The 20,375-nt window shown below is 48.7% G+C and overlaps 1 pseudogene across 1 annotated transcript in view; it reads left to right on the top strand.

Moving 5' to 3' along the window:
- Positions 1–8,713: 8,713 nt before the first annotated feature.
- LOC147662735 (uncharacterized) overlaps positions 8,714–20,375 on the top strand; it is a 209,026-nt pseudogene continuing 197,364 nt past the window's right edge. The window contains exon 1 of the transcript XR_015305503.1: positions 8,714–8,855. The product of XR_015305503.1 is annotated as an uncharacterized LOC147662735 (transcript). The remainder of the gene's footprint in view (positions 8,856–20,375) is intronic.

The following is a 20,375-nucleotide window of genomic DNA, read 5'->3' as shown; positions in this document are numbered from 1 at the left end:
CCGAAGGCGTGCTTAAGGCAAGCCCGTCTGTGCCCGTCCATGCCTGGACCGCGCCAAGTGCCAGACCCCTGGCCCTCACAAACACCACGACGCCCGTCTCCAGTACTACTCCCGCGTCCTCCATGCAACACCGGACGATCACGCACCTGCTGCCGGACCGCCCCGAAGCACATGCCATTGAACTCTGGGACCTACTCGATACCAACACCCCAGACATCGCCTTCCGGATGAAGACCTGGCTTAACCCCTCCTCGGCACCCGATATCGTCATAGCCATCCCAGAAGGCTACAAGATCACCCGCAAGGACAGCACCAACAGAGCAGGAGGAGGAATTACCATCGTCCACAGGAACACTCTCAAAAGCTCAACAAACACTGATGACACCCTCAGCACTGCCAACACCTGCACTTCCAGATCCACACCAACCCCAACACTACTCTCATAGGAACCCTCGTCTACAGACCACCCGGACCCGACCACAGTTCAGCGACTACATCGTCGACTTCGTCAGCACACACGCCATCGCCTCCATGGACTACATTTTCCGTGGGGACCTGAACTTCCACCTCGAGAACAACAATGACTCCAACTCTTCCACCCTAATTGACAACCTCGCCAACCTTTGGCTCAGACAACTCGTCACAACACCCACCCACTCTGCCGGCCACACGCTTGACACCATCTTCTCAGCAAGCTCCCACGTCTACTTCAACCACACCACCAAACTTCATTGGACCGACCACCATTGCATCCACTTCAAATCCGGAAACCCACCACACAACCGCACCCAGTAGAAGCCCCGCCGCTGCTGGAGCAAAGTCACCGAAGACCAGCTAACCACCATCCCCTCGCCCTAAGCCCAACCGCAGACCCAACCAAACCCAACGCCGCAGCCCGCAACCTCAGACAGTGTAACGATGACCTTGCCAACACGCTTGCCCAGCTCAAGAAACCCTCAGCCACATCAGTAAGAAAGCAAACTGGTTCTCCGAAGACCAGGCCTCCAATCAAAACTGCCGAAAGCTAGAGTAGAACTGGATCCGTGAACGAACACCGGAAAGCTACGCAGCCCACAAGAACGCCACCCGCAGACACCACCACCTCATCAGATCCACCAAAAGAGCCTCCTTCAAAGACCGCCTAGGCAACAACGCACACAACAGCAAAAGGCTCTTCAACATCGTGAAAGAACTCTCCAACCCCAGCTCCAACATCAACGACATCCCACCTTCGCAAGACCTATGCAACTCGCTGGCCACCTTCCACCCCAAGATCGCAGATATCCATGACCACTTCAACACCACGACGGCCCCAGCAACCATCGTGACCTCCACCCCCACAACCACCACCCGCACCAACCCCCTGATCTCCTGACCAACATCAACGACAACAACACCATCAAGATCATGAACTCCGTCTACTCTGGATCCCCGTCAGACCCATGCCCACACCACCTCGCACCCCATCTCCGGAAAGCAATCAACATTTCCTTGGAGACAGCACCCTTCCCGGAGAGCTGGAAGCACGCCGAGATGAACGCCTTACTCAAGAAAACCAAGGCGGACCCCAAGGACCTCAAGAACCTCCGACCCATCTCCCTGCTCCCTTTCCCAGCGAAGGTCTTTGAGAAAGCCGTCAACAAACAACTGACCAGATTCCTCGAGAAGAACAGAACCCTGGTCCCATCCCAGTCTGGGTTCCACAGCAACCACAGCACCAAAACTGCCCTCATCGCCGCCACCGACGACATCAGGACCCTGCTAGACAACGGAGAAGCCGCAGCCCTCATCCTCCTGGACCTGTCAGCCGCCTTCGACACGGTTTGCCACCGCTCTCTACGAACATGCCTCCACGACACCAGGATCAAAGAAAAGGCCCTGGACTGGACCACCTCTTTCCTCTTCGGCAGAACTCAGAGCGTCTGCCTCCCCCCTTCCGCTCCGAAGCCACCGAGATCATCTGCAGCGTACCCCAGGGCTCATGCCTCAGCCCAATGCTGTTCAACATCTACATGGCACTGCTCACCCACGTTTCTAACTGCACGACCTCAACATCATCTCTTACTCCGATGACACCCAGCTGATCCTCTCCCTCACCAAAGACCCCCACACTGACAAAACCAACCTCCATGATGACGACTGGATGAGAAACAGCTGACTGAAGCTGACCTCGGACAAGGCGGAGGTCCTCATCCTCGGATCCACCCCTTTGGCCTGGAACGACTCCTGGTGGCCGACTGCACTAGGAACAGCTCCTACGCCCACCGACCACACACGCAACCTAGGGGTCATCCTCAACTCTACCCTTTCCATGACGAAGCAGGTCAACGCCGTATCTTCCTCCTGCTTCAACATCCTCCGCATGCTACGCAGGATCTACAAGTAGATCCCCACCGAAACAAGAAGGACGGTCACCCAGGCCCTCGTCAGCAGCAGACTGGACTATGGAAACGGCCTTTATGCAGGAGCCCCGTCCTAACTCCTGAAACTGCTCCAACGCATCCAGATCGCCTCTGCATGCCTGATCCTCGACATCCCTCGCTGCAGCCACATCACACCCCACCTAAGAGACCTGCACTGACTCCCCGTCAACAAGAGGATAACCTTCAAGCTCCTCACCCACGCACACAAAGCACTCCACAACACCGGACCAGTGTACCTCAACCGCCGACTCAGCTTTTACACCCCCACCCGCCAGCTCCGCTCCGCCGACCACGCCCTCGCCACTGTCCCCTGCAACCGAAGAGTGACCACTGGCGGCAGATCATTCTCCCACCTCGCCGCCAAGACATGGAACACCCTCCCCATCCGCCTACGGCAGATCCAAGAACTCCTGAACTACAGAAGACTCCTCAAGACCTAGCTCTTTGAACAATAGCAGCGTCTCCTTCACCCCTTGGCGCCTTGAGACCCTCACGGGTAAGTAGTGCGCTTTACAAATGCTTTGATTGATTGATTGATTGTCCACTCGCCATCGTAATGATGCCCTAAATGTACCTCATGAATTGACCACTGAATTAGGGAGGTCTTCACCCCAGTTTATCGCATGAGCTCTTGCCAGACAGCTGCAGCATTTGTTCCTTTGCTGAGAGCCAATCAGAGAGGAGCAGAGCTAAGCCCAGCTGATGTGTGTTTTTCTTCCAAGGAAACACTCTTTCTCGACTTAAGTCTGATAGTCACAGCTTTTCCAATGTGAACAGTTATGCAGTGTGCCGAGTCCCAAGAAACTTTAGCAGCAAGTTAGCTACTCCAAACTCTCATGGTGAAGCACATAGAAGTAGTCTTCCAGTTGCTAAGCTCCAAGGAACATTCCACTCTTGTTACAAATGTTCATATTATTCTTGCTGCTAGTAACATACATGAGTGCTGTTCTAATTATATTCTGTGTGGTTATTACTCATGTACTACGCAACAGGATTAGACAGTTGAAATAAACACTTTTAAACATATATAGTGTATTTTCTTAGTACAGTACTTGTGAGTGCTATGCTAAATAACAAAATTGGGTATGAATTACCGCTGCATACCTGACCCCTTCACAGAAGTGTTAGTTGCCCAGAAAGCACGGACACCACACCGGCACGTATGCCCAGTGGGGTTGTGTGGGGGGTACAATAACTTGGAATTCTGTTTGAGCGATGGAGCACTGAACCTAGTCCAATCACCCGTGGGTGGGAAAGCCAAAGCCTATTGAGCTTGGCCAGAGCCCTAGTTTATGCAACACAACAATATTGTTTATATGTTTATTGGGTTTTCAGAAACAATATTTTCTATCCAAAAAGACAGATAGACAAACAGTTAACATATGTTTCCCCTTGCTTCACATAAGACCGTATCTTCAAGACCATAATACATACACAAACAAAACATTTTATAATTAAAAGTCAATTATCACTCAAAAGAGAGAACATGAAAACCATTCAAGATATCAAATAATTGTAAATGAGAATGACATCGCACATATATAGTATAAATTCACAATAAAGTTCCACATGATTATATTGATCACTTAAATGATATTCTTTTAACCCTGTGCACATTTAATTTAATTATTTTCTTAGTACAATATGACACTAAAGGTTATGTCACAGGATTTGTCTCTGTTAAATATATAGCCATTCATATTTAATATTTTTTCATAATGCAATTGACTTAAACCATAATATAGTTTCCTCAATCCCTAAATATCCACTACCTCTTTAGCGTAGCAATACAAGTTCTATTAAACGGAACAGTTTCATTTTGTTAATTTATCTCATTAAAAAAAAGGTCTTTGAATCTTAAAAATGAATTCCTACTCCTAACTTGTAGAGAAAAAATGTAAACTCTGCTAAAAGAGAAATCCTATACCTGTTTCCTATAGGTTAATTTAATTGACAATACTTGTGCTGAATCAATGTAAGAGTCTCAAACTTGTATTGTGTATCATTAATTATTGCATTATGTCTCAGCCTACGATTAGTGTAGATAAGTATACCTTTATTTAATGTACGCATTTATTGTCAGGATAATGTCCTCAGTCTTCTGACGAACACAGAATTATTATCAAGTCTTTATTTCCCAACAACAAGGACAGCATTATGACTATAAGTCACGTTAGTGGAGGATTAATGCATTTTATTTTACAATCAATTTTATTGAGTTTTGAATTTGACAACAAACAGCACCATTTAGAGCAACATCGCACATTAGCTGGATAGGTGAAAACACATCGCAATGACATCAAGATCACATAAAGAACCAAGAAGAACATATCCACGTGCACCTGGGGAGCGCACCATATCATCTCAACCGTACCCTGCAAACTTGCTCAGACCTGAGTCCCTTGCTCACTTTGCCACTGGATTCAAGCAAGCCGGGCTGAAGACGGCTGAAATGCCAGAAACCGGTCCCAGGATGCTTGTTTCCGGTCCAGGGAAGGCATGGCTTGGCAGTTCGGGCTGCACTGTTCCCATGAGGCACAGGGTCAGACTGATTTGCATATGGCCATGTCTGAACTGGGGTGGCAGAGTGGGCTAAAGAACGGTGATGGATTAAACCCAGATCTGTTGACTGGGTGTGAGTGTTTGATTGGTTCAGATGCTCCGTCCATCACCACCCCCTTTTGTACCACTTTGTTCGCCATAAGTTGGCAGGGTATGCTCAGACGTGAGTCCCTTGCTCACTTTGCCATTGGATTCAAGCAAGCCGGGCTGAAGACGGCTGAAAAACTAGAAACCGGTCCTTGGAAGCTTGTTTCCGGTCCAGGGAAGGCATGGCTTGGTAGTTCGGGGTGGACTGTTCCCATGAGGCACAGGGTCAGACTGATTTGCATATGGCCATGTCTGAACTGGGGTAGCAGAGTGGGCTAAAGAACGGTGATGGATTAAGCCCAGATCTGTTGACTGGGTGTGAGTGTTTGATTAGTTCAGATGCTCCGTCCATCACCACCCCCTTTTGTACGACTTAAGGAGGTCGGCACGGATCTGCTGAACCAGTGGGGTAACATTAAGCTCCCATGCGAGGTCAGTGAGAAGGGAAATCCAAATCCCCAAGTACTTGAAAGACAGCCGCCGAAGCGGAATCGTCGACTGCCAATCAAAGCACTCGCGTGAGAGATGCAGGGGGACCAGGACGGACTTGGACGGGTTCAGTCGCAGGCCAGGCGCTCGTTCAAAAATGGCCAGTGCCTGAAGGCAGCAGGCCCGAACGAGCAGGGTCAGCCAAAAACAGCACGTCGTCTGCGTATAACGCAATTTTATCCTCTTCTGCTAGGCCGGGCCACCTCCAGCCGGTAAGGGAGCGATCATTGCGGACAAGGCAAGTGAAAGGCTCCATCCCCGTGGGGCCCCCGTCGGAGAGGCAGAGTGTGGAAGTTGCTGGCCCCTACGCCTCCCAGAGCGCCTGCGACACGGGCAAAGAGTCAGGGCGTCCAGCCTAGCGCCACCGCTGGCAGCGGGTGGAGCGTGATCCCGAGCAGGCATCCGCAGCGGGCGCTCCTCTGTTGCCCATGCCCACACCTCCTCTGGGGTCTCAAAGAAGAGGGATTTGTCTTGAAAGAGTACTCACAGCCGCGCAGGGAAGAGGAGCCTGTATTGAATGTTAAGCGAGCGCAGCTTCTGCTTGACCTCCCCAAAGGAGCGACGCTGAGATTGGACCTCCCGGGTGTAATCAATGAAGACCATGATCGTCAGGTTCTCGTGTCTGAGCGGCTGCTTCCTGTGGGAATCGGCCAGGATAGTTTAGTATCTGCAGGATAATTGGACGCGGCGGGGCACCTGGCTGCGGCGGGGGAGCAAGCGATCTGTGTGACCTCTCGATCGTGTACCAGGGGGAGAGCGCTCCTTCGGGCATCCAGGAGCGTATCCAGCATTCCACAAAGTCTGCTGCCTGGCCTTGTTCCACTCCCTCAGCAAAGCCAACCAGGCGAAGGTTGTTGCGGTGGGCGCGGTTTTCTGCATCCTCAGCCGGTCGGTGGAGTTCCTACGTGTGGGACTGGAGCCGATTCACCTGGGCCTTGAGGTGCTGAACGTCATCCTCCACAGCTGATACTCGGGACTTCGCCTCCTTAATCCGATCGTTGGCGTTGCGAAGGTCCTGCCTGATCAGTGCAATATCGACACAGACCTCAGCAATCTTGCCCTCAACCTAGGACTGCGACGTCTGGATCGCCTGGAGAATTACGAGAGGTCAGGCGCATATGGCAATGCTGACCAGCTTCACCAAAATGGCAAGTCAGGCCTGGCCAACTTTGGGTCTGGGAATTGATCCTCATCCACAATGCCGTTGTGCGAGCAGCAAAGAGGACCTGAGCTACCATTAATTTGCCCAACACACTGACAAGTGTCAGTGAACACTTCCTGAAATGCCTGGCACTCGCAACGCTGCGGGTAGCGTGGGCCGGCAGAACTGCAGGTTTACCCCGTGACTCAGCCCCCCACTTATTAAAATGTCTCAAGGCTTCACAATCATATTTTGAGTATCTAAGTAGCCAAGCCATTGGGTAGTGACTCCTCAGTGATGCCGCGTTGTATCGGCCCGTGGTGTGTCCAGTCCCAATACATTGTAACAAAGTAGAGAGCTCCGAGGGGAACATCGCGCAGCATGCATTGCCACTCAGTCATGGTGCATTATAGCAGCTGAGGAGGTGCTATAATGTGTGACTTCGGATTTCAGTGCGGTGATGCGGACCACCACACTAAAATGCGTTAGTTGAATGCCTCATGCATGGTACGTGGCAGGGCTGGCCATACTGATGCAACTAAACTGAGGTCGTGGGTACGTGGTGCGCCAGCTTACGTGGCAGTCGGAATCTCAGCTATAATGAGTGATTTTTATTTTGCTTCTGAGAGTTGTTAGTGAGTGTGTTTTGAAATACAGCATCCTGCCAGGCTGTGACCCAGACTACTGTTAGCTGACTATATTTATGAAGGGTGAAACAGCGGAAATCTGTGTTGGGGCCTCTCACATCCTACAAGACTGGACTCGAGAGAGAGAGCCACCTGGCCCGTCCTCCCAACAGGTATCCAAGGCTGTGGCAACATGTCCCTAGTTCAATTCCCTACCTGCCTGGGCTGGGCCCCTTGGAATTTGTGCTATCGCCTGGCAACACTAGTACTTTGAATCTGGTGACATCCACCAGTTCAGAGAGCTCCTCTCACGTCCAGCGTGCCTCCTGATTCGAGACAGAAATCACTGCAGTCAGCATGAATCCTTATGAATTACACCATTTGTGCTGCGTGTGTATTACAGAAATAGACAAACAGAATTAGCTCCATCAGTCAATATCACAGTGACAGCCTTACATCATGGCATGTACGGCGAAAAGTAATGGTGAATCCATAGGTGACACAGCTATTGCTTATGAATGGTTTTAGGAGTGTTTTAGATATTTTAACTAGTTGTAGCAGTTAACAGTAGTGTTGTGCCTCTGCCTGTACAAGGGCACAAGGTTAGTGCTCTTCCATTTCTGGTGCTTTGCAGCACTAAACGTTTTACTTGCTTGTTGCTCAGATGGGTGTAATTTCTGATATTTATACGCTTTCCTATTCCTCTTCGCTTAATTATGCTGGCCAGAAAGTGTCACTCATAGTCCTTGAAATGTCACTCATAGCAATCTAAACCTTGGCAGCTATGATAAGGAATAACCCAAAAACACAGGAAGATTAGAAAAAGTCTGACTTATGCCACACTGTATTTGGTCTTGTGTATGAAATTGTATGGCATTTTTCCCTATTTACTTTGCTATGTACCATGATGTCCATCTGAAAAATCTGATAAATAAAGCATTAAAAAAATTCAATGAAAAATGAATAAGCTGTCCAGTTTAATTGCACCACTATCACATATTCTCATATATTTAATGAAATATAAACTGTCTCTTCCAGTTGATAACTTTCTGTAAATACTCTTTGGTCCTCTGTATCAGTGTTTTGAAGTCGCTCATGTGAAGTGAAACTGTAAATACTTTCTGAGACATCTAAAAACCCAGACATTTCCGGCCACAAAATGCTTGTTTGTGTATATTCACTCGAGACTGCATGTGATGGTTCTTTAAGTGGCCAGCAGAGGGCGCGCCTCGCCTGTTGATGAAATCCTCGGAGCACATTGAATGAAAGGGAGAAGGGTTTCCTGTTCCAGGGCAGCGGTGGCAGAGACAGTACAAGCAGCCGATGTTGACATCAATTACAGCCTCTCCCTCTGTGTCCAGCCTGCTGCAGGGGAGGAAGGACGCCCTGTCTGTCTATGCAGTTATCTTCATCTTCAGACCCTCACAGCCCCCCACTACCTCTCCCAAACCCCAAATCTGCACCAGCCCCACCCCAGCCATAGGAGGAGGAGAGAGCCTGGAAATGTCTGCACAGGTTTCTGCTCAGGTAGGAGATTCTCAGCACCTTGTGCTGTGTTTGTAGAAGTGGACTGAATAATCCTGGAGGAAATCTCCTTCAGGAGCCGGGCTCTTCTATCCAGGGACCTCTGGGGGCCTTTCCTTCCGGCCCTGGGGGTGTTTGTGGTCATCATTTGTTTTAAGGAGAGGATCTGTGCACTGCACTGCATCTTAATGCACTGTGAGAAATATGTGTACAGTGCCCTGCATTTCACTGCACTATTATTGAGAAATTTGTGCATGCTGCACTCCATCTTACTGCACTGTGAGGAATCTGTGCACGATGCACAGCATCTTAATGTACTTTGACAGATGTGTGCACACTGCACTTTACAGCACTGTAAGGTTTCTGTGTCACTACAATCCATCTTACTGTACTGAGGAATTTGTGCCACTGCACTGTGAAAAATGTGTTCACATTGCACTGCATCTTAACTCTCTATGAGAAATCTGTGCACACTCTTTGCTCGGCTTTCGCTGTTAGTTTGTTGACTTGCCCCCTGTGTCAGAAGCATGTCCACCAGGCAGCTAAACGTCAAGGCTCCCCTGCTGCCCCATGCCCTGTTGTCCCTGTTTTTATATCTCAGTCTAGATAAAACCTCTGTCATTACAATAGTTTTCAGCTGCATAGGTTGGCTTATAGCATTATCTGCTGCAGAGGTTGTGTGTCTGCTACAGGGAATTTGGATGCGTGCATTGACCTTGGGTCTGCCAGGTAGGAAGCATTTGAAGCAGTGGAACGTACAGGTCTGTGTTTTTGATGTACCTCTGCAGGTTGGATGTGTGTGCATCTGAAAAGGGTAGAGTTGTCTTTGCAGGCTGTGTGTGTGTGTGTATGAGGCGTGTCTACAATGTGTCTTTTTCAAGTGTGTTTGTCTTAGCAGATGTTGGCGGGTCTGTCAGTCACTCTTCTTGCCCTTCCCTCTCTGTACCGAAATGTTTATGATTACTTGCTGTAAGAGGGTCTGCTCGGTGCAGAATAGTCAGGTACTACTCGGCACACTGTAGACGTCTGAGCAAAGTCACATGTGCAGTTCTATTTCTTCCCCATTGTTTGGAAGAATTAGGCAGCTTTGAGTGAGACTTAAGCACGACTTCCAAAGATGTGACTGCCACAGGCACCCAGGGTTACTTGTATGACAATGCTACAAGGGGTTGGTTCACGCTTTCATCAACGGTGTGTTGATGAGGATTGTGCTATGATGTGAAGCCTACATGAAGGATTCCAACAGACTCTTGAAGTCATTCTGCTCTAGTTGTTACTTCAGCAGGAAGGGGAGAACAAGATGAGCGAGCAGAAAAAGCAAGAAGAGGCCAGAGAAGAGAAATAAGAGGGATACAGAGAGAAAACACACGAAGGGTGGAGAAAAGTCATTAATAGATATCAGCCATAATGTGAAAGAAAGAAATTTGTATGGGAGGGAACAAGAGTTCTAAAAGATGGCCAGGAAAAGAAATGTAATGGACATTATTTATAAATTACCAAGGGCCAGATGTAGGAAGCCTAATACCGGTCGGTAACAGCCGAAATTACCGAATTTCGTCCGTTACCGACCGGTATTAGGCTTTTCAGATGTAGGAGGCCAAAATGAAGGATTCAGTAATTTACCGAATCAGTATTTTAAGGAATCAGTAAATTACCGAATCCTTAACGCACCGATTCGGTAATTTACCGAATCCTTAATGTAGGAAGCACTCAAGTGAGTGCTTTTCTCCGTTAACTACAAGTTGGTTGTAAATAAAGAAAACCGTTAAAAAAACAATTTTGTGCTTTTTTAACAGTGCCATGTGGCAGACATACATGCCCTTAGGGCATGTATGTGTGCCACATCTGCACCCATGCACTATTCAGGGGTGCAACAGGGTGTCAATGTGACACCCTGCCACCCTTGTAAGTCTTCCCCCTATTACCGATTCGGTATTTGATTTGATTGATTGATTTGATTAAGGATTTATAGAGCGCTTAGCTACCCTTGGGCGTCCCAGCGCTATCGTAACAGCTTGACAGTACTCCTGGGTAAGGATTATTGGGGGAACAACCAGGTTTTCAGCAGTCTGCGGAATGAGAGTAGATTGTTTTCTTTGCGGATGCTGAGGGGGAGGCTGTTCCAGAGCTTAGGGGCGTTGTAAGAAAAGCGGCGGCCGCCTGTGCGTGCTTTCCTTATTCTAGGAACGCTGGCCAGAAACAGGGCGTCCGACCTGAGCTGTCGGGTGGATTTGTGAGGCTTGATTAGAGGTTTCAATATTGGTTGGGCCTTTGCCTTGTAAGATTTTATGGGAGATGCATAAGGCTTTGAAGGCGATGCGCTCTCGGATGGGAAGCCAGTGAAGCGCCTTGAGGGAGGGTTTAGCTGAGCATCTTGATTTCTTCCCCGTAAGTAGTCTTGCTCCAGCACTCTGGGCGTGCTGAAGTTTTTTTAGGACAGCTACTGGTGCGCCCAGGTACAGGGCGTTTCCATAGTCCAGTCTCGATATGATAAGGCCCTGGATCAGGATTTTCCTATACTGGGGGGGGATAAGAGGAAGGATCTTACGGGCTGCTCGCATAAGCCCAAAACAGGTGCCGGCTGTCTTTCTTGCTTGGGCTCTGAAGCTAAGGTCCTGGTCTAGCCAAAAACCCAGGCTCTTGATTTCTTGTTTTGGTGTGGGAGGGGTGCCCATGCTAGGTGGCCATGCAAGGGTTTTGGGAAGTTTGTTTGGGTCGCCTAGGAGCATGATTTCAGATTTCTCGCCGTTGAGTTTGAGTCTGGAGTCGCCCATCCATTTAGATATATTGTGCAGGCAGGTGACTAGGTTCTCCATGGATTGATCGGCTTGGTTGATGGAGACGACTAGTTGTGTGTCGTCTGCGTACATGACCACCTTTATGCCGAATGGTGAGGCGATGTCGTCTAAGGGGGCCATGTAAACATTAAAAAGGGTGGGGCTCAGAGAGGAGCCCTGAGGAACCCCACAGTTCAAGGGGAGAGCTTTGGAGTGCCCGTAGCTGTCGGACACTTGGAATGTCCTATGTTCCAAGAATGATTTTAGCCATGCCAGGGCGGTCCCCGAGATGCCGGTTTTTCAGAGGCGGTGGAGGAGGATGGTGTGGTCCACCGTGTCGAAGGCGACACTCAGGTCCAGGAGGATCACTGCCACTGATCCTCCTGCGTCCAAGATGGACCTTGTCTCCTCTGTTACGGCCTGAAGGGCGGTGTCAGTCCCCTGTCCTGGTCTGAACCCTGTCTGCGAGTGGCAAAGGAGGTTGTTAGTCTCTAGGAATGTTGAGAGCTGTTCATTTACAATTCTCTCTGCCACTTTGCTGATGCCTGGGAGGAGGGAGATGGGTCTGAAGTTTTTAAGGGTCCAAGGGATCTAGGTGTGGTTTCTTGATGAGTGCCCGAACTGTCGCACTTTTCCAGTTGACGGGGACTATCCCGCTGGAGAGAGAGGCATTTATCAGCCTAGTGAGAAGGGGGGATATAGTGGGGGCTACTACTTTGAGTTTACTCATGGGGGCTGGGTCGTCCGGGGATCCACTCTTCACACGATTGAGAGTGTCCACCAACCTCTCGATGGAGATGGGGAGGAAGGCTTTCAGGACGGGGGCGTCTGGGTCAATGGGCCCAGCTGTCGTAATTGGCCCGATCGGATTAGCGGTTAGCTGAACCTACACGTTTCGCTTCTTAACTTGGCTATATACGATAAACGCCATTTTGAATGTTCCAGCGGCCATCTTAGACCATGAGCGGCCTCGTGGCCGACGTGCCCTTTAGTCCTTTGTCCGTTCCACTGACCACTCTCATCTGCCCAGCAACAGGCTATTTTTAGTACTGGTCAAGCCACACATGCGCAGTTCTCACTGACTCGTACACCTTCAGGAATGTGCTACTAACTGACCAGCGGGTTTGAAACTCTCCAATGAGCTGGCAGTATTCCAAACCATGACCATATATGTCTCTAAAACTGTGTCTTAACTTGTGCCGCATAAACTTTTATTGCCCCAAAATTGTATATAAACGGGGTCACACCGGTGTTCGGTGTGATACCTCTTGCATTGCCGAAGGGTGCTGTTTGAGTGTACCACCACCCCATGGGGTCCTAATAAACTTGTTCCTTGCATTTTACAGTTTCCGTGCCAACAGTTCTTGTGTAAGTGGGTAACCTCTGGAGCGTGTAGGCCTTGGGAACCCCGAAATACTTCAATTGGCGACCACGAAGGGACTCATCGGCGACTCGGATGCCCGAAGGAGAGGTCGTGACGAAGGCTTGGAAATCCGCCATGGGCGCGCGCTGCCACGAGTGACCCGAGTCTTGGCTGCCACGGTGTTTTTTCCTTTCCTTCCGATCTGACCTTCCAGGTGGCGCCGGTCTCCGACTGAGTTTTCGAAGTGTCCGCATCACTGAGAGAGTGCCGTTTGGCTGATTTGGCTTACAAGACCTTGGCAGTTGGAACCTGGACAGTTGAGTATTTGGTAAGCTTTGTGTTCGGTAAGGTAGTCTTCGGACGCTTACTGAAGTCCTACGAATTGTGTTCGGTAAGGTAGTCTTCGGACGCTTACTGAAGTCCTACGAATTGTGTTCGGTAAGGTAGTCTTCGGACGCTTACTGAAAAATCTGTGCTTTGTGATCGGTGAGGACGCTTGCCGAATTCTATGAACTTTGATTTGAGTTAGCTAACATTGTGAATTTGTGATCTTTTGAATTTATATGTGTAGTGCACTTCACATAGGCAGGCATGTAGAGATGTTTCTCTAACTTTGTTTTTTTTCCCTTGAGCGGCACAATCGTGCGGAGAATTGTAAGTGCCATTTTTCTGGTATCACGCTTTCGTGATACTTTTCGAGCATGCCTGTTTTTAGCACACTCCGAGGAATGTGTTGTTTTGGAGAAAATGCCTCAATTAGGTTAGCGGAATCACAGCCGGCTCCCCCAGAGGGGACTCCAAATAGGGAAATGTATATCAAGTTCGGCCTCCCCCCTATTATGTACAGTAAATTGTGGCATAAGTACACTAAGGCCGACCCCGAATTGCAATGGCCTCTACACGGGTCATACGATTTGAGTAAAATCCAATTTGTGGAGCAATGTATGTTTCAGCGCAGGTCTAGACAAAACATGTTTGATTGTGTGCGAATGTGGGAGAAAGCGGCGCGTGAACGAATGAAGCGTGAGGTTGCCTTGGCGGACAAAGAGCAGCGCAAGGCTGCTCGGGATAAGGCTTTACAGCTTGAGGAAAAGGAGGCTCAGGAGAAGAAAGAAAGGGAGGAACGGGAACGTAATTTGCAAACTGCTGGTCAGTTTCCTATTCGCCGACCACTTTATCCTGTCCTTAATAATGAAGTTGATGATTTTTCTTTGTTAGATCGGTCACCGCCTCCGTATGTTACGCCGACGGCTCCAGCTGTGGATTCTGATGAGGATGGACGGGATAAGTCGGGCAAGAAGGGTGTATCGGCTCTCAGGTTTACTGCGGAGAGGTCCGCTCATTTACGTAGTTGGGCTCGCAAAGTGAATAAGCATAGTGTTACTCAGGATCAATTGATCTCAGAGAAAGCAGGGTGGACGGATCTTGAAGTGATGTATTTTTTGTCTTCTTTGGCTGATGAAGTTGTAAGCGCATATCGAGATCTTTCTGATACGTTAGAGCCAAAGGTGTTGTCGGTGTATCGTGAAAATTTAGCTAAAGGTGACTTTGATCTTTCAGATGTTGACGACCTGTTCAAGCACTTGATCAAGCTGCGGGACGAGACAACCCATTTGAGGCAGGAACGGAAACGGAGGCAAAAAGAGTCCGAGCCGGGAAATGACGGGGCGGTTAAGGAGTGTTCTCTCCGTGGTTCAGATAAGAGTTCTGCGTTGCATGTTATGCCTATGCGTGAAGCCGCGCCTTTGTATGTTCCACCAAAAGGGGAAGGTACGGATGATGATAAGTTGTCGAAGGATGCGAAAGGGTATTTTGTGTATAATTGGGTATATACGCCATGGAATAGGGCAGATGTCATGGCACTGAAAAATTCTTTACCTGATCTCCGAAAGAACCCAGCGGCATTTTATGAGGGGGTGGAAGGGGCTATATCGTCTTGTGTGATGACTCTTGTAGATATAGATTTGTTTTTTGGGCTAATTTTACCACCTGATATGTGGAGGCAAATTCGTAAGACTAATGATGAAACGATCTTGGGGGGGACCTGGAAAGAAATAAACGCAGCAGATTTAGATAGGGAACCGGCATGTAAGCCTTGTCCACTAATTTTAGATCTTCCGGCAGCTATTTTGCATAAATTGAAAACGCTTGTTCCCGCCAAAAAGATTGATTGGACCATGTTAACGTCGTGCAAGCAGAAAACCGATGAAACGGTCTCTGATTTCTTTACACGCTTCGAGGAGGCCTTTCATGATTACAGTGGTCAATCTCTAACCGACGATACGGGTCGGCATCTGTTTGTAGATAAGTATGTAGCTAATCTCCTACCGGAGATTGCTAAGCGATTGAAATCGAGTGAAAGTTCCTGGGCCACGGCGACCCCTGCGTCTTTGTTAACTATGGCTCAGTATTATGAGCGGCAGGAGGTGGAAGCTAAAGAAAGTGTAGAGAAAAAGACGAAGGAATTGAAAACGAAGGTGATGTTGGCACAGGTTCGGGGAACACAGGGTAGAGGGAATGATAGAGGTAGACGCGGTGGGGGAAATGCATCGTATGGTCGTACGGACATTGCGGAGGATCAGTGTGCTTATTGTAAGGAGTTTGGGCATTGGGCTGAAGATTGTCCGGTACTTCGCGAACAGCGTAGTCAGCGTGGTCGAGGTAGTGGAAGGTCAAGAGGAGGTTATACTGGAACGAGAGGTGGCGGAGGTGATCGTAGACAAGTTGAGGAGAGGGGCCGTGGCCAGGACGAACGAAATACGTTTGATAGACGGAATCAATATCAGATTTCGGAAGGAGAGAATGTGGAACATCAGGATTATGTGCATGCATAGGATTGCGTGGGATGGGGTAAGGAATCAGTTGAAGTGCCAGTAGATCAGCAAGGTCCATATGTAACAGCGGGTATTTTGGGTTCTACTGATCAGTTTCTAGTCGACACAGGAGCTACTCGTAGCGCTCTGTCGAAAAACTTGGTTCCGAGGGCTCCCCTGTCTGGCGAAATGATTACGTGTGTAGGGTTTGATGGCACACCCTCCCCCAGCCCATTGTCCAAGCCCCTTGCACTATGCATTGACAAATACTTTAGCTTTGGCCAATTTTTGTTATCGCCCCATACCCCAGATAATATCTTGGGCATTGATTTGCTTAAATATTTTCGAGCAACAATACGCTGCGCTCCAGAGGGAGTGCGGGTTATTTTGAATGACAACTACCCTGACCCTGATGATTGCCCTGACCCTGACAGATTTTGTGTCATTTTAGATATTCCCGCTCTGGCCTCTCTGCCGCACACGTTGTGGGCGACATCAGATACGGATGTGGGAGAGATGCGCATTCCACCAATACACATTACTGTTAAGGAAGGGGCCCCCCTACCACGAGTGCCACAGTATAAGATCTCGAAGGAAGGTGAAATTGCACTGACGCATATTGTTCAGGATTTGATTTCCGCAGGGGTGGTGGAGGAGGTCCCCTATAATGTTTGTAACAGCCCTATTCTACCGATTCTTAAAAGAGATTCAGATGGCAAGATCTATCGATTTATTATTGATTTGCGTGAAGTAAATAAAATTGTCGTTCCCCAATACCCAGTGGTGTCTGATATCACAACTTTGCTTACTTTGGTTCCACCGACAGCCACCACTTTTAGCGTCATTGATCTAAAGAATGCGTTCTTTTCTATCCCTGTTCACCCAGATAGCAGATATCTGTTTGGTTTTACGCTCAATAATAAATCGTATAGATTTTGTCGTGTTCCCCAAGGTTATACTGAAAGCCCTAGCATCTACAGCCAGGCTTTGAAACGCCAACTAGATTCCTTTACATTACAGTCTGGCGTGGCACTCATCCAGTATGTGGATGACCTTCTGCTCGCCGCCGACTCCTATGCACAATGTGAACAGAGTACGCTTGCGTTGCTTTCCTTTTTGGCACAAAACAATCATAAGGTTTCTAAGAAAAAGCTTCAATACTGTAGACCCCAGGTGACCTTCCTCGGTCATCTGTTGTCTAAGGAGGGGCGGGCATTAACATCTGATCGAATTCAGGCAATTTTAGACACACCAGTCCCCCGCACGCAGAGAGATGTGCGTGCCTTCATAGGGTTGACATCTTTTTGTAGACAATGGATCATGGGTTTTTCACATATCATAAAACCTTTGCTAGCATTGTTGTCCAAAACTACACCGATGCCTCTAGAGTGGACAGACAAATGTCAGAAAGCCTTTGAGCAGTTGAGACAGGCTCTCTGTTCTGCACCTGTGCTAGGAACACCAGATTACACGAAACTTTTCACATTGTACGTGCACGAGAATGATGGGTGCGCATTGTCAGTGTTAGTGCAGTTACACGGGGATAAGCAGAGACCATGTGCATACTTCTCTGCCATTTTGGATCCTGTAGCACGAGGGTTGCCTGGGTGTTTTCGGGCGGTAGCGGCAACAGCAGTAGCCATACGACAGAGTGAGGGCATAGTGTTATCACACTAATTATTGGTGTTAGTTCCCCACGCAGTAGATGCCCTGTTAAACCAAACAAAGACCCAATATCTTACGAGCGCACGACTTACAGGATATGAGCTGACGCTTTTAGCGCCTCACATAACATTGAAAAGATGTGCTACTTTGAACCCCGCGACTTTATTGCCCTATCCGGCCGAGGAAAGTCAGGAAGAAAAACATCATGACTGTGTTTTCCTGACTGAGGAACAGACAAAGGGTCGTGTTGACTTACAGGATGTGCCACTTCCTGATGTGGATGGGGAACTGTGGGTTGATGGATCGTGTTTGAGGCTGCCAGATGGTACGACCTCTGCAGCATATGCGATCACGACTCTTAAGACGGTGGTTGAAACAGCTAGAATACCACAAAGATCGGCTCAGGCAGCAGAGCTGATAGCCTTGACAAGAGCCTGCGAATTGAGTGCTGGCCTATGTGTGAACATATACACGGACAGCCGATACGCCTTTGGAGTGGCCCATGACTTCGGGCTCCTCTGGAGGGAACGTGGGTTTCTGACGTCACACGGGGAGCACATTATGCACGGAGAGTTAGTGCGTGATCTCCTAAATGCGTTGCTCTGCCCTAAGAAAGTAGCGATAGTGAAGTGTAGTGCCCATAAAAAGATCACGGATAAAGTGGGTCAAGGAAATGCCTTTGCAGACAGTATAGCAAGGCAGACGGCTATGTCCCGAACTAGCTCCCCTATGTATGTGGTACAGTCACAGGCTGAGAGATGGAGTGATGCCAGAGCAGAGATACGGGACATTCAAAAATCAGCTACAGAATCTGAACTTGCGGCTTGGGCAGTAGATGGGGTACTAGATGACGAGGGTTGTTGGAGAAGCAAAGACATGGAGAAGTGGAAATTGCCTGCGGCTTACTTGCAGGCGATGGTCCAGATGACACATGGACTGGCCCATGTTGGAGCTCTTGCAATTACTCGGCTTTTACAACGAGTTTGGGAGCATCCCGAGATTGCGAATACTGCAAAGAGAGTAGTGGAGACCTGCCTGGTATGCTTGCAACACAATCCTGGAAAGGGGACCCATACTCCGAAAGGAGGGTTCGTTCCACCTTCTGCACCATTTGAAGTGCTTCAAATGGACTACATCCAACTCGAGCGCTGCAATAATCTGAAGTATGTCCTAGTGGTGGTGTGTGCTTTTAGTAAATGGGTTGAGGCCTACCCCACGAAAGACAATACGGCTTTAACAACAGCTAAGGTGTTGCTTAAGGAATTCTTTCCTCGCTTTGGAGTTTGCAAATTTTTGTGGAGCGATAATGGGCCCCATTTTGTTGGAAAGATTGTGGAATATGTACTGAAGGGGTTGGGGATTCAGCAAAAGTTCCACGCTGTATTCCACCCTCAGTCAGCAGGTTTGGTCGAGCGGTATAATGCAACGTTGAAACTTAAGCTGGCCAAGATTGTGGCGTCTACATCATTGAAGTGGCCAGATGCGTTGCCGTTAGCACTGCTCTCCCTTAGATCAGTACCCCACTCACGAACAGGCCTTACGCCCTATGAGGTGGTGTTTGGCCGCCCCATGAATATCTGGGGGGTGCCCAAGCCGCGATTAATACATGATGTGCCTTGTGTTATGATGAATGATTATTTGGCACGATTAACAAATGATTTGCTCTCTATTCATCAACAGGTTCGAGAAGCGCTCCCTGATAACTCCACTGGAGAAGGCCACGATCTTCGTCCTGGGGATCATGTGATGATCCGCTCGTTTGAGAGAGCAAGCAGTTTGGAGCCCAGGTGGAAAGGCCCCGAGCAGGTCCTTTTGGCGACCCGTACCGCAGTACGAGTGACAAACAGAAAGCGGTGGGTGCATTCGACCCATTGTCGCCGTGTCTCTCCGGACCTGGTGACTCCAGCTGTCCTGACTGATTACAAAGAGATTTTGGAGAAAGAAAAGAGCCCAGCTGTGACGTCGGCCGAAGTGGAGGGAGTCTTCCCGGACCAATCTGCTACTGGAAGAGAGCGCTACAATCTACGACCGCGATAAAGAAGATTTTTGTTCCTTTTTAGACTGGTTGGTAACCGCTCCAGGTTTGTGAAACGGAAACCGGGAATCCCAAGGGGGGGGGATCAGTTCTGCCAGAGTAGCGACACCCGTCTTGGCCCGGAGAAGAAAACAACGGCTACCTCGGAGTTCAGCACCGCATTTTTCTTTTTTTTTAGGGTATACACGTACGTGTATCAAAGACTATTTGTGAAAAAACTGTGAACAATTTGTATCGTTTGAGACTTTGCACAGACTTCTTTGAACTATGGCATCAACGGCATCGCGTGATAAGAAAATACTGGGTGCCTTTCTTTTTGTTTTCACGATTGTGGTAATAGCTGTTATTGCTTGGGTAGTTGAACTCGTGGTGCCTGTACGAGAACATTTGCTGCCGACTACCCCGGCACCGTCTGAACATTTCCATTTTACATTGCCATTCCATGAAGAACGCCATCGCCAAACGTACTTAAATAACAGCTTCATTCAGATTCTTCACCACACGCATAATATGACCAATACCTCTAACTGCTGGGTGTGTGGAATGTTGCCTGGGCACCAGAAGAGAGGGGGCACCTCACTTATTCCACTCCCGTTTTCGCATAATGGGTCATGCAACGCCTGGTACACCCTCCTCTTTACTTTGAGATGGCCAACAAAAGGGGGGGTGCTTTTCCGTTTGAATAAAGTATGCTCCCATGACAAGGATGGGTTTCCCCGGGCTGAGGGTACACGTTTTGAATGGGAAGAGTACAGGCCTGATAATGTATCTGCTCCACGAATATATAGCAATCAGCGAAATGTGAATGTATCCAGTGCTCATGTTATAAATGTCATTGCCACAAAGGCCGATTTATGTATCCGAAACAAG

Source organism: Lissotriton vulgaris, unplaced genomic scaffold (genome assembly GCF_964263255.1).
Source record: "Lissotriton vulgaris unplaced genomic scaffold, aLisVul1.2 SCAFFOLD_211, whole genome shotgun sequence".
NCBI classification, from domain to species: domain Eukaryota; kingdom Metazoa; phylum Chordata; class Amphibia; order Caudata; family Salamandridae; genus Lissotriton; species Lissotriton vulgaris.
The sequence above is the reverse complement of the archived record's forward strand: the minus strand, read 5'-3'. Positions and strand labels throughout refer to the sequence as shown.